The 27,035-nt window shown below is 40.3% G+C and overlaps 1 pseudogene; it reads left to right on the top strand.

The window, feature by feature from the left end:
• LOC127535032 (G2/M phase-specific E3 ubiquitin-protein ligase-like) overlaps window positions 1–26,298 on the top strand; it is a 67,417-nt pseudogene extending 41,119 nt beyond the window's left edge.
• Window positions 26,299–27,035: the final 737 nt, after the last annotated feature.

Below are 27,035 nucleotides of genomic sequence, written 5' to 3'. Positions count from 1 at the left end.
TTGTGGAATAAGTTTATGAATACTGAAGTTCACAGTTTATTACCCAACCAGTAGTCCATAAATCAGTCTTTGGTAAACCTGGCAACAATGCGATACAGATAATATCTTCAAAGTTCATCTGACTGGAGGTGTCCTCCCATGCCTCTGCTGCTGTGTTTTCGGTGGAGTGCATATCCTTTCAATTCCAGGCTGTTTGATAGGATAAGAATGGCAGATGGTGTTTGTCCTGCTTTGTGCCTTCAAGGTGTGTTTGTTGCCAAAGCTGCAGAACAAGCAGATGCATTTCCTGTTACAGTCCATACATCATCTGGTCTCTGCTGACCTATGTCTGCATTCACCTTGTTCACACACACACACACACACACACACACACACACACACACACACACACACACACACACACACACACTTACATTCTTTGATGTATTTCCATGCATTTATTGGTAACAGCCTTCCAATCATTTTGACTAATCCTTTCAATCAGCTTGCCATCTGTTCTCATCTCCTCTTAAACCGGTCGTGTTTCCCTCTATTTGGCCTCTCTTTACAACTGGTTGAATATTAATAACCATGTTATGTAGCAATATAGAAAGGTGCTATGCAGGCTGCTGACCAAGAGCACTACAAAAACTCCAGTTCAGAGTCATTATATTAGACACTCACATGCAGTAGCATACTGTGGATGATTGTAGTCTAAGCTATTTTCGCTATCCCTAATATAACCTTTTGTTCCAGTTTGCAACTTTCCTTCATTATTTTCAGAACCAGCTGCGTACTCGCATAATATTTAAGGTAAGTTCAGACTTTATTAATCCTGAAGGAAATTCTTGCAGTGCATAAAAGTAGAAAGCAATAACATACAAGTATGATACATTATTGAATAATATTAAATAATCTAAAATAAGGCCAGGATAGAACAGTAAAGAATAAAGCTGGCAATTATACTATATTGTATCTATACTACTGATGGTGATGCCCTGTTCAGTTACAGTTACAGATTTTTTAATCACAATACACCACCTAGGCTGCCAGAAGTAGTCAACAATCTCAGTAAGTTAGTATATGATTGCCAGCACTTGCTGTAATTATAGTTACACTTTTTCTTTGTAGACAACTACTTGGGAGTGTGTAGCCGAGGAGTGCTATGCTGGCAAGATCAGGAGCCCATGTTGCTGTGGAGTAGCCGAGCAGAACAAGTTTACAGAGGAGCAAGCGGAGGTGGTGTGAACGAAGGCAGAAGCACGGCTGTTGGGGTGGGCTAACAGCTAAGCTAAAAACTAGCCCCTACAAAATGCCACTTCCATCCATCCTCCTCTCCAATGTTCACTCCTTGGAGAACAAAATAGATTAACTGCAGCTGGAATTAACACAACGAGATAAGGACCTGCTGCGCAATAATCCTGAACAATGCTGTCATCATCGAGCTTCGTGCTGGCAGGAGCTGTGCACTCAGCAGTAAATTCTGAGGGGTTTGTGTAGAACAGCTTACACATGAAACTTTTGACTGTAAACTGTAGACCATTCTACCTGCCAATGTCACAGGAGGGAATATGAGAACCAAAGTGTGGACACAGTGATCAACTGACAGGCAGAAAGTACCAAAAAACTTTATTTACAAAAAACAAAGTCCAAAACCAGGCAAGCAACAACTACTAAACTGAACAAATAAAACTAGTGTACTCACGAGGTGCATGACTAGACTAACGTGGGAGGAGGGGGGCAGGGGGAAGGGGGACAGGCAGGCTCAGGGAATCTGGGGTCCAGTGAGAGTATCCCCGATGCAGGGCCAGTGAGAAGCAGGAGCAGGACAGAAGCAGGAAGGAGAGGGCTGGGAAGTCTCTCGCCAAAACTGGACAGCCAGGAGTCTAAGTAGGCAGTTACTCAGGGAGAGCAGACTGGAGACAAAGCGGGGACTGGCGGGAATACATGGGTAAACAGACTCCATGTGAAGTTACGGAAGTCTATGGTCTGGCAGCGAGTGGATAAATGAGCTTGACTTTTATAGAAAGATTATGGAGAGGAGAGCTGATGACCACAGCTGTATCCAATCTCTGCAATCAGCAGGCTGTAGGCAAGGCAGGACTGACAGGAAAGAGAGAGAAAGAGAGAGAGAATGCATGAGAGACAGAGAGAGTGAAGAGAGGATAAGCGAGAAAGAGGGAGAGAAGACAGAGGGAGAAGAAGTCCATCGTGCTGCCCCAGCACACTACAGCATAGAAGATGACACTGACGACTGACAAGTGATAAAACATCTGCAGCATGGTGTCTGTAGATGTTGACAGATGTCATCCTCCTGAGAAAAAAACAGGTGGCTCTGGCCTGTTTTTGTAATTCTCAATGTCCGCTTCTGTTCACTACATAATGACTGAGTTCTGAGTGGTCCTATTCTTCCTGAAATCCTCCATCAACTCCCCAGTTTTTGTGATGTTAAATTGTAGGTGGTTGGTGTCCCACCCTTCCACAAAGCTGTCCATCACACTCCTGTACACAGCCTCCTGTCCCCTACTGATACAGACCCCTATGGCAGAATCATTTGAAAACTTTTGCAGATGGCAGGATTGTGAGCAATGTCTGAAGTCAGAGGTGGAATGTTCCCTGAGGTGTACTAGTGCTGCTCACTAGCAGCTCTTGTACACTTTCACTAACTGTGCCTCGACTGAGACAATTGGTGGTCCAAATCACTAGTAGAACATCCACCTGCATCTCCATCAGGTTATTTCTGCTATGGTGTTAAAAGCACTGGAAAAGTCAAATAACATGACTCCCACAGAGCTGCCTGCCTCTTCCAGGTGAGTATAAGCCCTGTGCAGTGGAAGATGTTGTCATCTTCCACTCCAATGTGGGGCTAGTATGCAAACTGTGAAGGTTCTTCGGGACCAGCCTTTCCAGTGAGTTCATGACATGTGAAATCAAAGGGTGAAGAAAGAGCTGTTCAGGTTAACAATGATGAGAGGGTGCCAGGTGAATGCAGTGGGGGGGGTGGCTGAAGGTAAATAGAGAGTAGAAAGAACAGAAAATGGTGTTGGAAAGAGACTATGAGGTAAAGGCATTAAGAGGATGGAGTGTTAGGGAAGGCTGGGAAAGGGTGGGGAGAAGTCGCATCATCAAACCTGTTGAAAAGCATCTTGAACTTGTTTGGCTCATCCAGGTGCCTCCAGTCCCCTGGTTGCTCCTTCCTCCATGACCAGTGATGGTTCTCAGGCCACTCAACCCCTCACTGATTCTGCTGGAGTTATTCACCAGTTTCTCCCTGTACTCTTCCTTGCCCTCAGCAATCTCTCTTTGCTCATTCTTACCTTCTTAAATTCCTTCCTGTCATAACCTCAAGAAGGCCACTTGTGTTCACCTAAATAACAAACTGGACTGGACAGATAACACTGATTCTTTTTATAGGAAAGGTCAGTGTTGTTTATACCTGCTAAGGAGACTTACATCATTTGGTGTGAGCAGGCCACTGCTGAGGACCTTCTATGACACTATAGTGGTATCGGTGGTCTTCTATGCAGTGGTGTGCTGGGGAGAGGATTGCTCTGAGCGTGATAAAAACAGACTCAACAGAGAGATAAAAAGAGCCAGCTCAGTCTGTGGCTGCCCCTTGGACTCAGTGTAGATGACGGGAGAGAGGAGAGCTCTGGCCAAACTATCGTCCATCATGAAAAACTCCTCCCACCCTCTGCATCACACTGTGAACTCCTTAAAAAGCGCCTTCAGCAACAGATTGGTACACCCTAAGTGTAAGAAGGAACGTTTCCGCAGGTCATTTATCCCAACATCAGTCAGACTGTGCATTGCCACATTATAAGCTGGTCTAACTCTGCTACTGCTGTACTTTTCTCCCTCACTTATGTGCAATAACTCTTATTTTTCAACCTCATGTAAATAGTCTTTTTTCAAAAAAACATCTGTGTAGCTATATAATGTTCTCTGCGTTTTTGCACTGCGTTTCGATTTATTCTGTACTGTCTCTAAACTCTTTGTCTCTCATTTGGAGCTACTGTAACAGTGAACTTTCCCAACCATGGGATAAATAAAGTTCATCTTGTCTTATCTTATCTTGTTCAATTTAGCTTTGACGTCTTTAGTCACCCAGGGCTTGTTGTTTAGGAAACAGTGCAATGTCTTGGTTGGATCACACTGTCCGTGCTGAAATTAATATAATCTGTAATGCAGGCAAGAAGTCCATCAATATCCTGCCTGCATGCATAATAAACAGCCCGATCTCACGAGGATTCGTGAAACTGTCACGTAAGTTTTAGTTTCGGTTTCGTGCGCACCAACACGATTTCGTCATGTTTTTCGTGCCGCTCACCACGAAATGCGCACCAATGTATTTTAAACGGCGGACTTTTCGTGCCACCCAGAACGTATTTCAAACGAATGTGTGTATTATATTTTTAATGTAAAACCATGGCGAATCCAACGCTATATTTTGCATGACATCGTCCCTAACCATAACCCTAACCATAACCATAACCCGGTGGTACACTTACCTTTTTTTTTTTTTTTTTTTTTTTTTTTTTTTTTTCCCCAATTTGCATAGGAATTTCAAGAATGTCCGGCGGCAGGCGGCCGCAAACGCGATCACACAAGCAGTATACGCCGATGGACAGCTTAGATCGTCATGAATCCGCTGGTATAAACCACTTTCAGCTGTGATTACCACAGCGGGTTTCGTTGTGAGCAACACGAAAAACATTTCGTGGTGAGCGGCACGAAAAACATGACGAAATCGTGTTGGTGCGCACGAAAAAGAAACAAAAAATTTACGTAACAGTTTCACGAATCCCCGTGAGACCGTGTTGTAATAAAGAACATCGTAGTCTGTCACCCAGCAAACATTCCTGCAGTCTCCACAGCATCCTGTGACCTTTTCTGAGCTTACCTAATATCTGTTTGGTCATATGCTGTTTTAAAAGAATTTGCTGAATATGTATTTATCTTTAGAATTTCAAACAAATAAACAATCCAAATGTGTGTACTATGCAAATAAAACTATGCTAACAAACTCTTGTACAAGGGGTTATTAAACTCTAGTTGTGTAGCAACAGTTTTTACAAACTCGTCTGATATGAGAAAATGACAGTTACTGTTACTGACCATTAAAATTCTATGTCATTTCCAAAGAGGTCAAATCTCAGATTTTGATGTTCTGGTGTTATGAGTTCACCCAATACCAACTACGTCACTGGCAGAAGTAGTATTTATTTGCATATAATTAATTACATGATGAATGATGCATGCAGTAAAACAGACAGTGTTGTGGTTTAAAAGTGAACAAAAAAGATAGAACTGAATAAAATGGAATGTGTGAAGCAGATGTAAGAGCAGAACAAAGATAAGATGAGGAGTTCCAGCTATTTATCCAAAGTTATGAGCACATACAAGACGGGAGGAGGAAGTTCATGTCCTTACTACAACCGCGCATGTGAGATGAAACTCACGGCAAGCTGAGCTAAGCAAGAAATAATGTCGACCTAAGCAAGAAATAACGCTGACTTTGCAGAAGTAAAGAAAGGTGGGTTCCAAATTTGGGGTACGATTACTTCATGGGCACCCTGATTGGGTCTTAGGACGATGGGTCGTGGTTTCCAGGGCAGGAGGAGGTGTGTTTTGATGACGTATGCATAAGTATAAAAATTGATGCACTGCTTTGTGTCGGGAGGAAAATCTTGAGATTTTGCTCACGTTTGTTCTTGCAGTCTTTTGTACTGAATAAACATTATTGGCATCAGACTCTGAAGACTGCTTGAAGACTTTTTCTTGAAACTTTTTGAGGACTCCAAGTTTTGGTCCAAAATTGATTTTTGACGATGTATGTGACAAAGCTGCCTGATCACTGGTCCTTAGCAGGCAGACCGAGTCACAACAACAGCCTTTGGAGCTTTTAAATTAAAGCGATTTGGGTGCTAATTCAGAGATGATGTTGATATGCTAGACTGTATCAGAGGGCTTTGTGTGGTATGAAGGAAGTGCTTCCGTTTTAAACTGCACTGGAGTGGCTGGGAGGTGGAGTGTGGACTGTGGGTATAAAAAGCACACAATGTTCCTACCACAGACTGGTGTTCAGAGTCAGGTCCCCATCTGTTTTATGCAACAAAAGCACATTGGTTAAGGTTGAGAAGATTGGGATTTTAGTTAAATTGACTTTTCTGACATTAAACAAACCATAACTAATGTCTTGCCCTCAGCCAGTTGCACAAGTACAAAAATAAAACCGTAAAAAATGACTTGAATAATGTTGTCAATTCGACTGGATACTTCAAGATCGGATGATGTGGCAGAAAAAACATGATACACTGCTACATTTCTATTTAACTACATTAACAATTTCACATCAAGTTAATAGAAAAATTAATCAGACACCTTATGCTTCCTTACAATTTTTTCCCTTTCAGATTAGTTGTATGTAAAACTAATTTCTGTATTCCAGGGAGAACAGAAATAAAAAGCTGGTGTCTGTTCGAGCAAATAAAGCCTTCAAATGGTGAACACTGCACTTGATTGAAAGTTGGAGGTAATGCCTACTTAATCTGGTCACGTGACACATTGTATAAGTATTTAAACACACGATTAAATGCAACTGAGAAGTATAAGGCTGTATGATTTACAAACATAAAGCCACAGTAAATAGGAACAAGAGAGTTCTTATTAAATCCAAAACAAGTATCAGAGGATGACCCTCCTCTTTTAGCACTTAATGTTGATCAGAGTGTAACTGAGCTAATTAGGTCATTATGTGGTGATTAAGGGGATTACCCAGCAGCAGAGACCCATCTGACATTTGCACAAAATTTTCATTGACATGCCAAACAGAATACTAATTACACTAACGGAATGGCCAATATTCTATTCAATTCACATCTGGGAGCATAAATATGTACTGCGAAATATTCAAGAGCTGTAGACAAACTCTTGCACATATTTATTTGGCAGCACAGCCATGTTTTCATAATTTAGACATGCCATTTGTCACGCTAATCATTTATTCAGTCCAGAGATGTATGCGAAATCTACCTACTTAGTCCCATTTTATTTGCTGCTTATATGCAAAAAACAAACAAAAAAAAAAAACAACTGCCAGGTACATTTCACACCTCTACCATCCTATTATCTTTATAATGAGGGAAAAGTAGCCTCCACTTGGTAATTTTCTTCCCTCCTCAGTCTCCGGGCAGCTGTGGCTCATCAACTGATTATATACCACTGCAATAAAAGACCGGCACTTCCTCCCACACTCCGCCAGATTGTTGTACTTGAGTAAGCAAAGACCCAGCTGCCCGGATCCCCTTCTGACCTGCCTGTCTTCCCGAAATCCCTCCGAACCCCTCCTGGACCCCACCAGCACCGCACTCTCTTCTTGGCCCTCATCCTTGGCCCTCATCCTTGGTTCCCCTCCTACTCCTCCGGATCCGTCCACCACCCTCCGGCTCCATCTGCCGCCTCAGCCCTCCTGGACCGTCAGCGCGCGGCCTCCTCTGTCCCATGGCGACTCTCCTCCGTCCCCTGGCAACTCTCCACCTCCGGCTTCCTCACCATCTGCCGTCCTCCGTCCACCAGGCGTCCGGCCGCTTATCATTCCGCTGCACTCTGCTCCCCTACGACCGCTGGTCCCTGGCTCCGTAAGCTTCCACCCCGGACCCTCTGCTCACTCCCTCCCGCTCTCATTCTCTGGCTCGCCATCTCACCACCTGCACCATCCCAACAATAAACCACTTCAAACAGTGTCTCTACATCGGTAGCGTGGTTCTCTGCTCGGGTTCAGTCCTCAATTTGCGACAGTGTGATTACAGATAAGACATGCAGGGGCCTATTTCACGAAGCAGGTTTAACAAACTCTGAGTTTAATCCTCAACATTGAGTTGATCTACTCTGAGAGAGAAAACTCTGAGTTTTCGGTTTCACAACGGCTGATTTGAGTTGGTTTAACCCTTAAAAAGCCAGGACCGAGTACACTCGTTCCCGCTTACTTGTACACACAGCCGAAACCGAACATTCTCGGCTCAATACGTCTGACATTTTTATGATTGCTAATTAACATAAAATATGCACACACCCGTATGTTTAAGTCGACCAATGGTAAGATACAAACATTGGCCCCAAATTTGCTTATTTCAAACAATAAAGCCGTATGAGCCGTTATAACGAAGCCGCATTTACGAAGCTTTTATCGGGGGCCGCGTACCGGGCGAGATTCAATATGGCGAACGTCTACGACAATGCGACCTCGCAAGACTTGATCGATATTTTTATGGATTAGGTGGTTTTAGTATATGTACTTCTCCGGAAACATGGCCTTGTAAGGGTTAATCAACTCTGAGTAGTTTCACTCGGAGCGCGTGCACCACAACTCTGAAAAGACAGCATCAATGGAGCCCCGATTCAATGAGTCACCATGGCAATGGGGAAGCGAAAGGCTGCGTTTTTGAACTGGAATTTTTTAACGCGCTCATATGGCGAGTTTGAACATGTTTTTAGAAAGAAGTGCAACACCGCTGCAGCTGCAAAAGAGAGAGAGACGGCGTGGAGAACACTGCTGCCCGGGTCAATGCGTAAGTTTAAATGTAGTCCTTTGTAATCGTAATAATATTACAGGGAAAAACTGTCTGAATGGGAGCCTAGTAAGTTATTTCATTGAGGTGAAATCCCACGAGGGAGAAGCGCATGTGGCAGCAGCTTAAGATGAAATATAAAAACATTGTTCAAACAGGTCAGACCTCGGCATTATCTCATGGAGGTACTTCATGTTGATCATGTTTTACATTGTGAAGTAGCCTAAATATTAAGTGGCTGTTTGACTGTGCAGTTGTTTTATTCACACATACTGTAGCCTAAATGTCTGCATCCATGTCATGTTCTGTGAAATAATTAAGCCTATTTAAATTAACACAGACTTCTGCTGTAGAATTTAGATAGATCATTTATTCAGGGTTACAGATCTCTACCACCTGTGCCACATCATTCCACCATCATTCAGTTCATATGAGGGAAAACTTAGGTTCGCAAGCAGGTTATAGGGGTTCACTTCAAGTGTATGGTTGACCATGAAGGAGGAAATAATCCAAACCGGAATTTTGTAGGCTTGTAGTACCATGATGGAAGATATTTTATACAAATTTATAGATCTCTACCACCTGTGCCACATCGCCTTCCGGCCTCACCAAAATTGGTCACTTTTTGTGGGGTACATACTTTAGCAGCTCATATCTTTCTATATGATACCCCCAGAAGTCTCCAACTTTGTAAGTTATCATACAATTTTGTTTAGAATAGGACAGAGCGGTCCTTGGGTCAACATTTATAACATTTCTAGTAATTTTAGACCCCTAAAACCTACTCGCGAGTGTGTTTTTCTTAATTTTAAGCATTTTTAGAAGGTCCTGTAGTCTGTAGAGAGTAGCTAGGAGGCTGTGAGGCTACATGTGATGTCAGATGGTTGCTGTGAGCTTGTCTGCCAAATTTCAGCCATCAACAATGTCTAGAGGCTGAGAAATAAGCAGTTAAAGTGTAAAATCCTAGGCGAGGATTTAGGGGATGGGTTTAGGTCCAAATTCCAGAAATTTGAAGAGGTCATAACTTTGGAACTAGTAGAGATAGAGACCTATACTTTTGCATGGAAAGTTCTATTGTAACTATCTTTCAGCACATAAAACCCTGAGAAAATTGTCAGTGGTGCAGCAACCACTTTTCTGAAAGTTGTGTGTTTTCACGTGAAATGACCCACATAAAAACTTTCATTTGCAAAGAACCGTAGCGCAACACACAATATCTGCTGGATGTGAGAGCATGACTGCGGCTGGTACTGTAAATGTAAGGACGGATTAGGTTGTTTATGTAGATTATGGACTTGAAACGATTATCAAACGGTACCGCTCAAAAAGGCAAAAACATTTATGCTCGGTCTGATAACAATCTCCTGATGAATATTTAATTCTCTGTGCAGTAATGCTGATCCTTCATCCACTGGATCGTTATTAAAAGCTGTTCTACACCAAAACTCACTCGCTTACTGACTGAATGAATGAGGAAATCAAACAGCATGTGGCTGAAAGAGGGCGGAGACAGAGAGAAACTCGAGGTTTTCTGAGATAAACCTGCTGCCCACCAGGTTCAAGTCATAGAGTCTGTTACTGCGGTAACTGACCAAGAGATTAAGTTACCCCTCTTTGTGAAACAGGCTAGAGTTACCCCGCTTTCTCTGGTTAGAGTTACCTCGCTTTGTGAAACAGAAAACTCCCTCATTTCAGTTTCCCTCATTTCAGGGTTAACAAACTCAGAGTTTTCACTAAACCTGCTTCGTGAAACAGGCCCCAGATCTACAGGGTGACCCAAAAGTTTGGAAACAAAGTTTAACTGCAGTGTCTATTTGAGTTGGGGGTACATGAATTCACTCTTATTTTACCCATTTTTGTTATAGCATAATAAAATAACTTAAAAGCATAGTATTTGCCAAGTGCAATAACTCAGAAGAAAATTAATAGAACCATAAGGTCCAGGTATGCTGGAGCATAACTTCAAAATGCAGGCCATCAGTGTCAGATTTCAAAACTCTTGATGGTAAAGTATCTGACAGTTTTAATTTTTTTTAAACATTCAAAAGTACTATGAGGCAACATTTACTGGCCAGTTTGAGGAACCTTCATAAGCATGAATGAAGATACATTCCAGAAGATACCAGTGTAACCAGGTGGTGGAAACGTTCACAACTTTGTATAAGAAACAAACATGAACATGTCGAAATATGTTTGTTTTACACTGATCTGATACTCTTCTGAATATATCTGTGGTACTGATTTATTTAAATAACATATATTATTTGGATTATAGACTTTTCATTTGTTTCCAAACTTTTGGGTCACCCTGTACCCCCAGCTTAAATCAGCTGCAAACTTCAGAGCCCTTGGCCCTGCTTCGCAAACAGCACTTTGCCTGTAAATGCCAGCTTCTCTGGGTTAACAGTGGTCCAGTCAGCTCTGTGTCTGTGTGAACATTAATTTTCATTTTGCATGAACTGCCTCTTTTAATTGATTGCATTACAATTTCACTTTGCATGTGAGGTAATGTAATGGTTGATGACGGTGGCGCCATCAGAGTGTTAATTCAATGAAAGCTAGTAATAAGATTGCTAGAGGAGTGGAACACAATTCAATTCAATTCAATTCAATTCAATTTTATTTATATAGCGTCAATTACAGTCAACTCGTCTCAAGACACTTTACAGAACCCAAATGCCTGACCCCCAGAGCAAGCCCAAAGGCGACAGTGGCAAGGAAAAACACCCTTTTAACAGGGAAGAAACCTCGAGCAGAACCCGGCTCTATATAGGGGGGACCCATCTGCCTGCTGGCCGGGCGGGTTGAGAAGGACAGAAGAGGGCAAGGGGGAGGGATGGGAGAAGAGGGAGGGGTGGGAAAGCAAGGAAAACACAACACACATTTGGATACATGCATGACAGGATATGTGACACAGACAAAGTATAAGCTAACATTGAAAACTGACTCATAATTTACTCTTATGATGTACGGCTCTGACATTAAACATACTCCATATATAGCTAGCAGTAAAATTCAAACAGTATGTAAGTTAGCATAACAGTATAGTGAAGGCAATGCAGAGTTGACTGGTGGAAAAAGGGAGTTGGAAGCAGAGGGCTGGAGGAAGGTCAGCAACAGCATCCCACAGTGGACATGGTGGAGACTGGACCAGCTGGTGGAACATCAACCGCAGATCTGAAGCATCCAGCTCTGGGACCAGGGACACTCGGAGAAATAGCACAGGGGGAAACAGAGTGAATGTACTGCAATAACGGTATGCATATTAAATGTAAAGGTAGATAGAGAAGGGCTCAGTGCGTCAAGAAAAGTCCCCCAGCAGCCTAGGCCTATAGCAGCATGACTAGAGGCAGAACGAAGGGACGTCCAAGAAGGAGTCAGCTGTGCAAATGAAGACACAAGCCGAACCTCTGTGGGTCACCCAGTCAGCCCCAACTATAAGATTTGTCAAAAAGGAACGTTTTAAGCCTGGTCTTAAAAATAGAGAGGGTGTCTGCCTCCCGAACCCAAACTGGGAGCAGGTTCCACAGGAGAGGCGCCTGATAACTGAAGGCTCTGCCTCCCATTCTACTTTTAGAAATTCTAGGAACAACAAGTAAGCCTGCAGCTTGAGAGCGAAGAGTTCTACTAGGATAATAAGGTACTATCAGATCTTTAAGATATGATGGAGATTGGTTATTAAGAGCTTTATATGTCAGAAGAAGGATTTTAAATTCTATTCTGGATTTAACAGGAAGCCAGTGAAGAGAAGCAAGTATAGGGGAAATATGATCTCTTTTGCTAACTCCTGTCAGTACTCTCGCAGCAGCGTTTTGGATCAACTGTAGATGTTTGAGAGAACTATTTGGACAACCCGATAATAAGGAATTGCAATAGTCAAGCCTGGAAGTAACAAAAGCATGAACTAATTTTTCTGCATCACTCTGAGACAGAATGTTCCTGATTTTTACAATATTACGCAGGTGAAAAAAGGAAGTCCTACAGACTTGCTTTATGTGTGAGTTAAAGGACATGTCCTGGTCAAAAATAACTCCAAGATTCCTCACAGTAGTACTGGAGGCCAATGTGATGCCATCCAGAGTAACTATTTGCTTTGAAAGCGAGTTTCTAAGATGTTTGGGGCCAAATACAATGACTTCAGTTTTGTCTGAATTTAGCAGTAGGAAGTTAAAAGTCATCCAGGTTTTAATGTCCTTAAGACAATCTTGCAGTCTAGCTAACTGATCAGTTTCATCTGGCTTCATAGATAACACACAGTGATATGTTAAACTGCTATGCATACAATTCAGTTATTCACTATTACACTGTGTGATCATACTTATACAGCAGTAATGCTTGGCAGGTCAACACCTTATGTTTTACCTGTTTTACCTATTACCTAAATAATATTATTGACTGCAACTGTCTGTGGAATATTAGTTTTATTCGTTTGTTTTGATTATGTGGGGAGCCTTATTTTCTCCAGCAGGAGATAAGAATATAGGTTGGTATTTGGGGGGCAGAGGGGATGCAGTCTCGATTTGAGTATGTGTATAATGACAAAGTGCATGTAATGGAGAATCTAACTGTGACTAGAACAAGATGAAGACAAACTTATTGTGAGCGACAGTAATTCTCCGAAGTATTCTTTGAGATTTTTAGTTCACTTCATAAATGATTACAGAGAGTAGAACAAGCAGGGACAGTCTTTTGCACTGCCCAAATTAAAGCTAGGGTGGCACAATCAAGGGAGGTTGTGTGTTTAAACTGTTATTCAAAGCAAGTGTCTGATGTGGTTTCAAGCCTGCAAAGTCACCTTGTCACTCTGGCTGTAAAACAAGAGGAAGCTCGGTAGAGGAAAATTCTCTCTTCTGCAGCCCTAGTTGAAAAAAATGTACCTATTAAGTTTCAAGTTTCATTTAGTTCTGTGTTAAGCCTGAAATGAAACATCCCTGTAATTTATTTGGCACAGCATTAAGGCTTGATGAGAATTTATGCTTTACCAAAGTTTACATGAGTGTTACAGAAACAAGAAATGTTTCATCCCCGACTTCAGTGCCACTTAAATATTGATAAAATATGATGGAACACCAGTAACATTAGAAACATACCTGATAAGTAGAAACAATCAAATCCATTTCTTTATAAGACAAAATCTGTTCTCAGTAAAACCCAAATTCATGAGAGATAGGCAACCAAGGATCACTGATGCACATAGAGACCAAAGGCTAGCCTGCAAGTTCCAGTCCAACAGAAGAGATACTGAGGCACAAATTGCTGTAAACCTCAATGCTGGCTTTGATAGGAGTCCATACAGAGCATGGCAGTTGTTGTGATGTGGTAGTGTGGGGTACTCCTATGCTTGGTAAGTGTCAGAATTGGACCATGGAGCAATGAAAGGAGACAGCAGCAGGATGCATAGTAGGAAGCAGATGGAGGCAGTGTGATGTACTGAATGATGTTCTGTGTGGAAACTGTGAATTTAGGTGTTCATGCAAATGTTACTTTGACACAAATCAGTTGCAAACCACATACATCCCTTCATGGCAACAGTATTCTCTGATTTTAGGGGCCCACCTCTTTACAGTTGATGACTTTGTTAATGTGCGGTGATGTTTGGTCTGTCCAACAGCTACACGTCAGGCTGTCATCAATTTTGCTGTGGTTGTTTTAATAATTTTAGCATTGACAAATGCAATGGATGTGAGGACATTTTGGTGGCCTCCTGACCTTTAGCACCATGGAAATGATCAGTCACTGCTCTTATATTTGGCAAGTTGCTAATGTCTGTTGACATGTTAAAAATGCTGTTAAAATTATGTGTTATAGGAAATATGGGAGCTCTCATTTCTTAACATGCTTAACCCTAACCCATACTTAACCACTAGATTAGTATACTGGTTCAAAAAATGTTATTTTCTTTGTCTGCAATGTCTTTGTTTAGTTTTTGTTGTAGTTTGATTTGTTTTAGAGGCCTGGACATGACAGTGTATTGATATTCTGAGATTTAGGCTTCTCAGCAGTGACATGGTTTAAGTTGAGAGGAGTAACAAAACAAGTGAGAAACAGACTGCTGAGAAGCCTAAATCTCAGAATATCAAGAGAGCAGACAGAAGGAAAATGGTATATTCAACACACATCAACAAACCTAAGATTTTAAATTAAGACACTTTTACACTGCTAAATGATATAGGATGTGGTTAGAAGCCCACAAAGAGTGGACCAAGTCAGACTGAGAAAAAGTACCAAATTAAAGAACATTCATAGTTTCAGTCATGATCACCACTGTTCACCAAAGTCTTGGTTAAAACCAAGTGGACCATTGACCCCCCTGGTCAGAGGATCATGCAATCCTCAGTGAAAATATAGAGAGATTTTAAGTGGTGTGGATTCGTGGATTTTTACATAATTTTTTGAATATGTACAGATTTGTTATTTTGGTTCAGTTCAGTTCAAAACCAAGCCCCAAATGTACAGCCAGTAAACAAAACACTGGGAGCAAAGACAAAGATTAAACAAGATTTAAATTGAAAAATTGTGGGACGCATGGCGTGTGGAACACAGCCACGAACTGAAAATGACATAACACTACAGTGCTGTGAGCCGTCACTGAACCATTACGTTTAGCTGTACGTCACACTGGACCTCTACATATTATGAACCTGTCAGTGATGCTACATCAGTGCTGTGCATTAGGCAAAGTCTGTTCATATTGGCTTTGATCCACTACTCACACTTGCTCCTGCCTGGGATCGAGCCCTGCCTTTTATAAGGAGAGAAGCAGCTTAGTGGTGGCTGTTTGGGGGATACAAGGAGGCTGAGCTGGAGTCGGAGCCTAGCCCAGCAGATGTGAGGCTTCTGTCGAGGATTATCCTGGCCACTCTCTGGAGAACAGAGGCTTGGCCCGAAGCGACGAGGATGGCACCCTTAACATATGCTGTTACATTAACAAGGGCTCCCTCGCTGACATCAGAAGTTTAAAGTTATCATGCCTTGCTGGGTACACTTCATCCTCTCCCCAGTGATTTTTAATTGTGATTTTGCAGTTGTACTAATTTTTTCTTATTTAATGCATTACCAGTTGTACGCATGTCTGTACAGGACACAGGATGAATTTCAGACAGTTAAATAATGTCACTGTAGAGGAAAAACCGTTTTGCTTTTTGAAAAGTGGATTGCAGTCACAAACAGGCATCCTCAAAAGCAGTCATTTCCAAACAATGTGTTCATTTGAGTGATACTCATTTAGACAACAGTCAGAAAGAGGTGACATTTATTATACTTCTTGTGATTCTCACGTTTCACGTTGTTATACACAGTGTAGTAGTGACACCATAGTATGGGAGGCCCCTTGAGAAATAAATCATACTTGCTTTTACATTCACCATCAAACTCTCACACATACCTTTGTATAGTCTCTTACATTCACTATCTAACCCTCTTACATTTACTATCAAACTCTTGTACTTACTATCATACTCTCGTACTCTCACACATACATTAGTATACGCTCTGACATTTACTATCAAACTCTCTGACATTTACTATCAAACTCTCTCACATTTACTATCAAACTCTGTCACATTTGCTATCAAACCCTCTCACATTTACGATCAAACTCTCTCACATTTACTATCAAACTCTCTCACATACACCAGTATACTCTTTTATATTTACTATCAAATCAGACAGAATAATAGTATGTGAATGAGAATAATAGTATGTGAATGAATGAGAGTAGTAGTATGTAAATAAATGAGAATAGTAGTATGTGAATGAATGAGAATAGTAGTATGTGTGAGAGAGTTTACTTGAAAAGGAAGTGACTTTGCTTGAAACGGAAGTACCGCTAAATTCTGTGTTTCTGATTGGTTATCATCTTTGATACCCAGCAGAGGCGCAAGTTTATGTACACGAAAATGACAGAAATGACAGTATGGTGGACAGAGAGCAGCTCAATGAAGCCATCGGCCTTCTCAATAACATTTTGAATTCTTCAACCGTCACAGCAGTGTCTAACGTAATACAACAACGGCAACAGCCATCCACAGTTGCATCCAATGCGGCCGCTGAGGAAGAAATGCGGCGGCTTTTCAGAACCGGGAGCCAACGAGACGCCTCTACTTCGGTTGGAGCTAATGCTAGCGTCAGCGTGAATCAAGTCATGCGACCTCGATATCAGACCCAGCAGTATTTTGGAGGATGGGCTTCGAAGTCTAAAAAGAGGTGAGTTAGCACAGAGTTTCCCCCACAAAAGTTTTTAAGAAAGGTGGCAAGCAAAGAATTTGGTGAGGGCACACACACAGGTATTTTTTTTATGGGGGACCAGCAGCTAACTGTGTTTTTATGGAGGCGCTAACGTACTTTAAATTAGTGCTAAAAGCAGCAAAATGTGTGAAGCAGAAAAGGTATTTAGAGTTTTGGAGGCTTGAGAAAAGGTTTTGCTCTCTCTATTTCAGTTTAAGTATGTCATTTTATTGTTTTAGCAATTGAAAAAAATATATTCACATACATAAAGTTACTACCATACATCAGAGTAAAAAGAAAATGTATACAGCTTACTGTAATATCAAACTGTAATATAAACACATACACAAAACAAAGGAAAATTATATGTAGCCTGCAGCACTGCAAATAAAGCTGGTTAATTACAACTAACGTAAGAACTACTATGCTCATGATAAATTTTGAAAGTTGAACAGACTGTTCTGCATGTGAAGATGAATACAATGAAATGATGCTGATATGTTTTGGAGAGAGCAACCATTAGACTGAGAATCAACAATCTGTTTTGATTAAAAAGATCTATTCACTTGGAAATTGTGCTAAATGTAGGCTAACTGTGCTAACAGTGGGATAGTTGTACTTAATCATTTGCAAAGATGTCCTGAGACACTGATACAAGTACTAAGACATTTGCAATTTGACAAAATGAATGAGAAATACAATTCTTATGAACAATTGCAAAGTGGTTTGGAGATTTGTCCATGTTCTTTTGAGAATGTAATTTCAGTTTCAAGAAATGAGCCAAACCAATGGAGAAAAAGCTGTAAAACCAATTATGAACATTACTCGGTTATGAAAGACCTTAACTAATCTTTTTCGCATACTTTATCTATGGTCGTAGCTATGCCTTAAGTTCATACTTTCCAGATGTTACATTTCCAAGGGATAGTTTGCTGCTTTTTGTACATTTTATTAATGATGAATTATCATCAACTGCTGAATATTTTTATTTCAAACTGCTACTGTCCAACAGGTCAGTCTAATTTGTTTCTGTGATCATTCAGACTTGTCGCTTTTTCCAGTCAAGTTTATGTTCCTCTCAGTGAAGCTGAGCAGGCCTTTGATTTACAGATAAAAAATATATGTAGCTATCACATTATATGTAGAACAGGCTCTTTAGAGTATCTTTCTTTAAATGTTTAATTGTCCTGCCCTGATTTTAAGTCTAATTATAAGTTTGCTAAATGACAAAACTGTAATGATGATGCCTCTTTTTTTAGGCCTACTGTGCCAAATCATCCTACCTTCACCAAGGATGTGATCCTATTGCCTGATCCCACGTGGGACAGAGTATGCAAACATAAAACAAAAAGGAAGCTGCATGAAAGTGGGGATATTTTAAGCGCTTTTGAAATGAGGAAAGCATGGGACAGTGGGACGGTCATCGCAGAGTTAAGAGAGGCATTCAGAGACCGAATTCCTGAGGATGTCAGGTATTGTAGGAGTATTAAGTTGCTGTACATTGTAGTTCATATGTTAATTGCTGGAAATTGAGTTCTATTCTTTCTTTATTTTTTCAGTATTGAACTTTTAATGCCATGTGGAAACACACTGGTATCACCAAAGTTGCACCAGGGACAGGAACTTCGCGGCTTGATTGTTCACAAGATCTTCAAGTCAAAGGCGATTTATCTGAGGCCATCGAGCAGTCTTCCATTTTCGGTAAGATATTTTGAACTAATGTATATGTCTCATTTGGCCCCTACATTTTCATGGTTTGGCAATAAGCCTATCCCCAATGTTTTCTAAATACAAGTTTTTAATGTTTTTTAGGTTGACAACTCAGACCCAGAAGACAGCTGTGTAGAGGTGGACACTGCACATACATCTACCAGTTACCATATGACTACAAGGGCCAGGGGAAACGATACTGCAAAAGCACCGAATATTTCTATTCGTCCTTTTACAAGAGCAAGAGCCGAACAGCCCTCAGCAACACTACAAGTAACTGTTGCTCTTGTGACCACAGCTACCCAGCCCCCTGCATCACAAGAAGCGACCAGTGCTCTTGTGACCACACAAACCCAGCCCTCTGCATCACAAGAAGCGACCAGTGCTCTTGTGACCACACAAACCCAGCCCTCTGCATCACAAGAAGCAGCTGTTGTCATTGACTTGGATAGTGGTGACACAGTCACCCAGACCCCGTCAAATAGCAGTGATGACTATGCTGTCTACCTTTCCATCATGGGGATGACATCAGACCTCTCTGATGATGATGAGGAGCTAAACCAGGCCATAATGGCAAGCCTTGAATCTCATGCGTAAGTTAGTGGTTCATATGAAAATGATTGCAATTATTTTTGATATAGAGTGGCAAGAAAATGTCAGTGAACTCTGGAATTATCTGGTTTTCTGGATGAATTGATAATAAATGTGATCTGACCTTCATCTAAGTTACAAGTATAGAAAAACACGTCTTCAAACTAACAAGAAGCAAACTCTTACGTTTACTGTGTTTCTTTTTTAAACATAGCCATTACATTTATATAAAAAAAAATTATGAACTAAATTGTAGTTATCATTGATTGTGCAAAAAGTGGGAATTACGACCGATGTTTATTTGACATACGTAGCTCTGTGATAACACTGTCCTGAAAATGTGATCATTTTCCATCTCTTAATACTGTTTTTTCTTTTTTCTTGTACAAACAGAGCATCTGATAACCCAAACACTGAATCAGCACAGGAGGTGCTCCTCAATCTTGCATCCAAAATTGACGGTAGTCGAAGATGCAGGTTCAACATTAATCGAACTTCAGTACTGGATGGTGCTCTGCGGGGCTTCAGACGGCCGTCCTATAATCCAGTGTACCAGATGTGCATCAAATTCTCAGATGACTTGGGAAAGGATGAAGAGACTGTGGATCTTAGTGGCCCAAGGAGAGAATTTTTGTGGTTGCTTACGGAGGCTCTGGCATTGTCACCAATGTTTGAAGGAAGAGATGGAAAGTTGAACTTGGCTTTGGACAGTTCCGGTATGTACTTTGTTTTACGTTTGAGTGTACTGATTTATATTTATTCCCTCAGTGCTAGCTTTGTCTTTGTGTTTTATGACATATATTTTTTCCTGTGTTTTGTCTTCCATGTCATGTTTGCTGTAGCTCTAAGAGAAGACCAGTATTTTGTTGCTGGCCAGGCCATTGCTGTAAGTCTTGTCCATGGTGGTCCTCCACCAGGATTCATTGCACCAACACTATATCGTTGTCTTGTTGGTGGCACTTCATCAGCAATGCCAGTTTTGGAAGACATTGCTGATCCTGACCTCTATGAGAAGGTTAAAAAGGTAAATACTCTGTAAATACAATTTTAGTTGCCAGTTGCAGGTCTACTTTGGTAAAACAACTGTAGTCTAATCCCACTACTTGCAATAAATCCTAGGCTTTAATGTCCAGGTTTTTGTTTTCTCGGAAGATGTTTATTCACTGTATAATAACTTTGAAGAATGTAGTTTTTGCTGTGAACTGTACTATGTTTTTCAGATTGTTTCTGGTGACTTTTTCTACATCATTTATTTCAATGATAGAAGGCTAACTAACAAAAGTACAATAGCACAATGTAATCCAGTTTAACTGTGCTAAAATGTGCAGACTCCGAAATTGATTACTGAGATAGAATCAAGAACTGCCTAAATTGTCAGAACTTTGTTGTTTTCTAACAGCAAAACACTGGTGAAAAGGAACCTGAAAATTTATCATATTGTTGGTGTTCTCGGTTGCAAAACTATGCTTTAATTTGTTTCTCTCTTTCTATTGTGTGGTGTTTCGAGGTGTCCGAATGTACATCTTTAGATGACCTGATACATGCCACTGAACCGCTGCAAGATTACTTGGCAAATGCTGGGTGTCTTAGGCCATTGAAATGCATTAAAGACAAAGATCAACTGGTTGAAGATATTCTCATGTTTCAGGTGTATGGAGGTATTTCAGGTGCAAAATGTTTGAGCACCTGTAACATCGAATTTGTAGTTGTGTACATTGAATTTGTATGTGTACATTGAATTTGTATGTGTATCAGCAAATCTGATTTCCCACACTCTACGAGTTGTGTAATTGTAAAATAATTTTTTGTATGTGTCGATTTTTTTCTTCCCACAAATACAACACAAAAATACACATTCACAAATCGTAATTACAGGTGCACAAATCACATTTACAGGTGCACAAATCATATTTACAGGTGTACAAATCCTTCTCTACAAGTCACATATTTCAACACTGACACGCTCACATTTTGCACCTATTGTTGCAGCACGCTAAGTGCAAAACATACTTGTGCACCTGTATTGTACGAAGTGAAGTTGAGGTGAGAATTTGAATATGTGCAAATCTGAATGTGAACTTGTGCAATAAGTATGTGACGTAATTTACCACGAAACTACACAAACTGCTACTTACAACCACTCGAATCCTCCCCACAAGTCACACATTCTCTGTTTTCTACAGGTGCAAATCCGAAATGTACAGGTGCAAATCAGAAATCGTACTTCCGGCCCGCTGAGATATTTGGTGCAAAACTACAAAACGATCCGATCTGTGTATAAATTCTATGCTCTGAGATTGACAGACTTTTCGGCCAGTCAGGGAGAGGCTTTGCCCGCCCAGCCAATCAGAGGTTTTTATTCCGTCTGAGGTCGCTTTACCGACTTCCGGGTGTGGAATTTCACAATGGAGAGAGTTTTGGGAGTTCTTGTTTTGGACGGCTGGTCTGCTCTAATCTCTATAATTATGGAGGTAAATTTGTTTCTTTATTCTTCAATCGAAAAAAAAGTTGCTCCAATCGCAAAACATGTTTTCAATCAGAAAAAACTTCACTTCAATCAAAAAAAACGTTTTCAATCAAAGAAAACTCTTGTTCAAACGCAAAAAAATATTTGAGACCCCAAAAATTGCATATAAACACGTTTTTTCTTTGATAGAAATTTTTTTGTTTTTGTTGAAAATACATTTTTTGATTGAAGTCATATTTTTGGATTTGAGCCATATTATGGGTAGGACATTTGTTTCTTTATTACTCGATGAAAACAAAAGCATCCTCAATCTCAAAAAATGTTTTCAATAAAAAAAGGTCACTTCAATAATAATAAAAAAATTCAATCAAAGAAAAAAACGTTTTCCCAATAGAAAAAATATTTGAGACGAAAAAACAAATGCATTCGAACACATTTTTTCTTTGATTGAAATTTTTTCATTATTGAATTCAGTTTTTATTTGACTGAAAATATATTTTCTGATTGAAGTCATATTTTTGGTTTTGAGCCATAAAATGAGTAGGACGTTTGTTTCTTTATTACTCAATCACAAAAGATATAGCTTCAATCAAGAAAATTATTTTCAATCAAAGCAAATAAAAAAGTGTTCGGAGTGTTTCGACTTTGTTTTGGCATTCAAACACCTTTTTTTCCGATTGAAGTGAAAAAAGTTTTGAAGCCTGTTTTTTGCGATTGAATCATTTTGACACAAACATCCCACAGTGGGCGGATGCTTCTCCATTGGTCGGGCATGTTTGAGTGACAGGTGTCCACACCAATGACGAATCTCTCTCCAGAAGAAGCTACTTGTGTGCGGGGAAGTCAGTCTTTTCTATAGTCGTATGTTTGTGCAGCTGACACTGCATCTGTGGTTGCAGGCGAACGCCACTACTTATTCCACCACCAGCTGCAGCTGCATTGTCGTATCCACGATACTGAATTTACTGTGAGTACAATGCCCTCAGCACACTTCATATTATAGGCTATATAAACACTGTTAAGCATGTTATATGGTTTATACCGGCGGATTCATGAGAATCTGAGCTTTCCATCGGCGTATAGTGTTTGTATATTCATGTTTGCAGTTTCAGACATTTAGCAAATTGCTTATGCAGATCTCAAAGTGAACCGCGGGCGGGACACTGAAGCGCAACTGAAGTGCAACGGGCGGTATCGCCAGCCCCCCCCCCCCCCCCCCCCCCCCCCCCCCCCCGCTCGCTGAATCGGAGCGCACCCGCCCGCAGGTTGGCCCGCTGTTCGATTGTTTACAAACATTTTGTTTGGCCCGAAGCCACATCTACTTGCCGACCCCTGGCCTACACTCTCATAGATATATACAAACGCTAGATGTCTCAAGATGGAGTCGGCGGCGGCGTCACTTGGCGGCCATCTTAGGACAGGGGACTGCTCTGGCGCACTGTACTGTAGTCAATGGTAAGGTGGATGATTTCCTCACTTTAACACTCACAACTCGTTCAATTCTTGATTGATTTACAAACGGTTTAGTTTATTACAAACCTTATTAACGTGGCTATGATTCGGGCTCAATTCCGAAATCGCAGCTTTTCGTTTTGAAAAATACGGCATAGTTGTGTGTCTTTTCTGCCTGGCTACTCACATTGAAGATGGTGTTACTCACAATCTGATTGTCAATTATTAGGTTTTCCTGAGACCAATGTTTTTTGAGAACCTAATCTTTAGGCGAAATTACATTCTTTGTGGTTGTGGTTGTATTTATTTGCTTGTTAAGAGACTTTGATTGAGACCTTAGACTTATTGTTTGTATACATCTATGCCTGGATTAGTTAGCCTGCAGCTGAAATGCATTGTGGGTAATGTAGGCACCAGGTTCATGAAAAGAAAAGACAACATCTCTGTTTGTTGTGCATTGATTTTGGTTGAGCTTTGTTTTTATCTGTGCATTAGAAAGCTGATAGTAATAAAGAAGTGCAATGCTAAATAATAAAATTACATTTACATCCATTTATGCTGAAAAAAGATGATATCTGTGTTCATTATTATATGAATTCAATGGTTTTAATTATTCTTATGTAAGCAGTAAAAGAAGTACATCTCTGACGTGTATAACAAACCAAGCTGTTGTAAAATCGGTTGAAAATTGAGCAATCTACAGTGATTTTAAAATCCATGCTCCATTGACTTTAATGTTATGAGTGATCGAGCAGCCCTGTCCCAAGATGGCCGCCATGTGGCGACGTCGCTCCCCATAGACAGCGCTCACGAGCCATCTAGTGTTTGTATATATCTATGTACACTCTCTCCATCGTGAAATTCCACACCCGGAAGTCGGTAAAGCGACCTCAGACGGAATAAAAACCTCTGATTGGCTGGGCGGGCAAAGCCTCTCCCTGACTGGCCGAAAAGTCTGTCAATCTCAGAGCATAGAATTTATACACAGATCGGATCGTTTTGTAGTTTTGCACCAAATATCTCAGCGGGCCGGAAGTACGATTTCTGATTTGCACCTGTACATTTCGGATTTGCACCTGTAGAAAACAGAGAATGTGTGACTTGTGGGGAGGATTCGAGTGGTTGTAAGTAGCAGTTTGTGTAGTTTCGTGGTAAATTACGTCACATACTTATTGCACAAGTTCACATTCAGATTTGCACATATTCAAATTCTCACCTCAACTTCACTTCGTACAATACAGGTGCATAAGTATGTTTTACACTTAGCGTGCTGCAACAGTAGGTGCAAAATGTGAGCGTGTCAGTGTTGAAATATGTGACTTGTAGAGAAGGATTTGTACACCTGTAAATGTGATTTGTGCACCTGTAAATGTGATTTGTGAATGTGTATTTTTGTGTTTTATTTGTGGAAAGAAAAAAATCGACACATACAAAAAATTATTTTACAAGTACACAACTCATAGAGTGTGGGAAATCAGATTTGCTGATACACATACAAATTCAATGTACACAACTACAAATTCGATGTTACAGGTGCTCAAATATTTTGCACCTGAAATACCTCCATACAGGTGGTTCACAGAGTCTGTGGGGCATTTGAAAGGTTTGTTCAGAATCCAAATCAGTGAAATTGTTTTTGGTTGATGAGTGATATTTGCTACCACTTTCCTATGCACAAATACAAGAACAGCAAAACATTTGAAAATGTACTATATATTTTTAATGAAGCCACTGCATAGCCTAATAAACTAGGCTAACAAAATTCATGTAACAGTGCCTCAAAAAAGCAGGTTTCAAGCAGCATATATAGTGAACAACTCAATACTGTGTGATAAAATAGATTATTTGCACACATTTCAACTATATTTTCACAATTTTTTCAAATTACACATATTTAAACACAACACATTTAATGTATTTTTTTCTCGAGTTCTGTGAAATGATTGCTAACTTGTGCATTTAGGACTGAACTGGATTTGAAATTGTGTTGGCAAAATCTGAACACTTATTTTGAATTTACAGACATTAAACATACAGCTCTGGAAAAAAATAGGAGACCACTGCAAAATTATCAGTTCTTCTGATTTTGGTATTTATAGGTATATGTTTAAGTAACATGAACATTTTTGTTTAATTCTACAAACTGCTGACAACATAACTCCAAAAGTCCACATAGAAATATTGTCATTTAGAGATTTTATTGGCAGAAAATGAAAAATGGTTATTTCTGAAAAAATTGCAGTGATCTCTTAATTTTTTTCCAGAGGTGTATTTCACTGTTTGCCATATTATTCTGATGGCATCATGGATTGTGTGGCTTTTATTCTGCATTAGTAAAGCAAGTCATCTCTTTCATCTTGCTAGTGTAATATCAAATATTAATTAAATTTGAAACTGCCTTTGTCTGTCTTGTCTGTCATTTTTATAGATTTAGGGAGGGCCTGAAGACCCTTGGTGTTCTAGATGCAATGAGGATTCAGCCAGACAGTTTCAGACCTTTAATGTGTCATGAACCATCTCCACTCACTGCTGACGCAATGGATCAGCTTTTCCACATCCGCCTGTCTGCTGTGGGAAGCAACAAGAGAATGGCAGAGGAACGTATTGTGGCATTTTGGAGGGATTACCTGCAGGATGTAGAAGGTAAATACTCCTGCTGGATGTTCTTTACTCCTCTGTATTCTTGTTTTTTTGTTTTTTGTTTTGTTTTGTATTTTCCTTTTTTTTTTCTTTTACAGCCTGTCTCTGTGGAATTGACTGTCCTTACATGATATACCTTTTTGAATTTTTAGAGATCTTTCTAGTTCTGTTAATGTTTCTTTTCTCACTCCTCCATTTACTTCCTTCCATCTATAATTTTCCTTTCTCTCTTTGTATAATCTATTTCTTTTGCTTTTTGCATTGCACTTTTAACTTAATGGTATAATGTGGAACATTCTTATTCTTCTTTTTGGTGTTTGCCTGCTTTTTTTGTGTTAGAGCAAGTGGGTCCCTCAGCACTAGGTAAAATCCTAGCTTTTGCGACGGGTGCAAGTGTCATCCCTCCAGTTGGATTCTCCCCGCTGCCATCAGTTGATTTCCTGCATGATCAGTCCATCAGCCCTGGACGCCATTTGCCTATGGCAAGCACCTGCATTAACTGCCTTAAGTTGCCACTACTGGACACATACGAGGATTTCAGGGAGAGTATGGACTTTGCATTGAGTAACACACAGGGTTTTGGTAGAGAATAACTTTTGAAGATTGTGTGTTCCTACCACAATGCAGTGCTCAGGATGTTTCGGTAAGTATGTATGAACATATGAACTGCTGTTTTGGTTTTCTTTCCCCTCTTTGATTAGGTGTTTGCACAGGAAAAACAGTTTTTGGGGAAAAATATTGTTAAGGATGTGTCTTTTACAGGGATTAGCTGAATTTTTTTTTTTAAATTTTTGTACCTTTTTTCTGTCACTCATTTTTGATCAACAGTGTTGAGCATATATCAGATTTGTGGTTGTGAGGCAAACTGTTTTGTTCTGGCATTTCACATTAAAGCACTGTATAAATGCAGCCATTAACTATTTGTTACAAAACAACCCATGGAGTTTGAGCTGTTAGGCAGCTTTTCTACTGTTCAGTAAGAAAATTCACCAGGCCTAAAAATAATTGTATGCCATGGTTTCCATCATCATTCAGTGGGTCTATGGCTTCGTTAACTCTGTTCATGACAGTTTCATTTACAATAAAGTCATTAACAGGAACAACTACATTGTTTTCAGTGTCTAACTGTAGAAGGGTGTCTTCACTGATTTCCAAGGTATCATTTCCAGCAAAACTGTCCTGCATTGCACTAGCACCGGCACTGTTAAGAACCCCTCTCTGCCACAGCTGAAGAGGTGTTTGTCCTCCCTGTGATGATAATCCATGATTGTTTCACTGACTTCTGAATTCTGCAGCTGCCCTCTGAACTCTTGGCAAGTAGATATAGTGTAGACAAAACATATGGAGTTCATCTGTAGAATCCAGTATGCCCTCATTTTCCATGAAGGTGAAGAGATTAC

The sequence above is a fragment of the Acanthochromis polyacanthus genome, chromosome 1 (genome assembly GCF_021347895.1).
Source record: "Acanthochromis polyacanthus isolate Apoly-LR-REF ecotype Palm Island chromosome 1, KAUST_Apoly_ChrSc, whole genome shotgun sequence".
Classification (NCBI taxonomy): Eukaryota; Metazoa; Chordata; class Actinopteri; family Pomacentridae; genus Acanthochromis; species Acanthochromis polyacanthus.
This window is presented reverse-complemented; position numbering and strand designations above follow the sequence as displayed.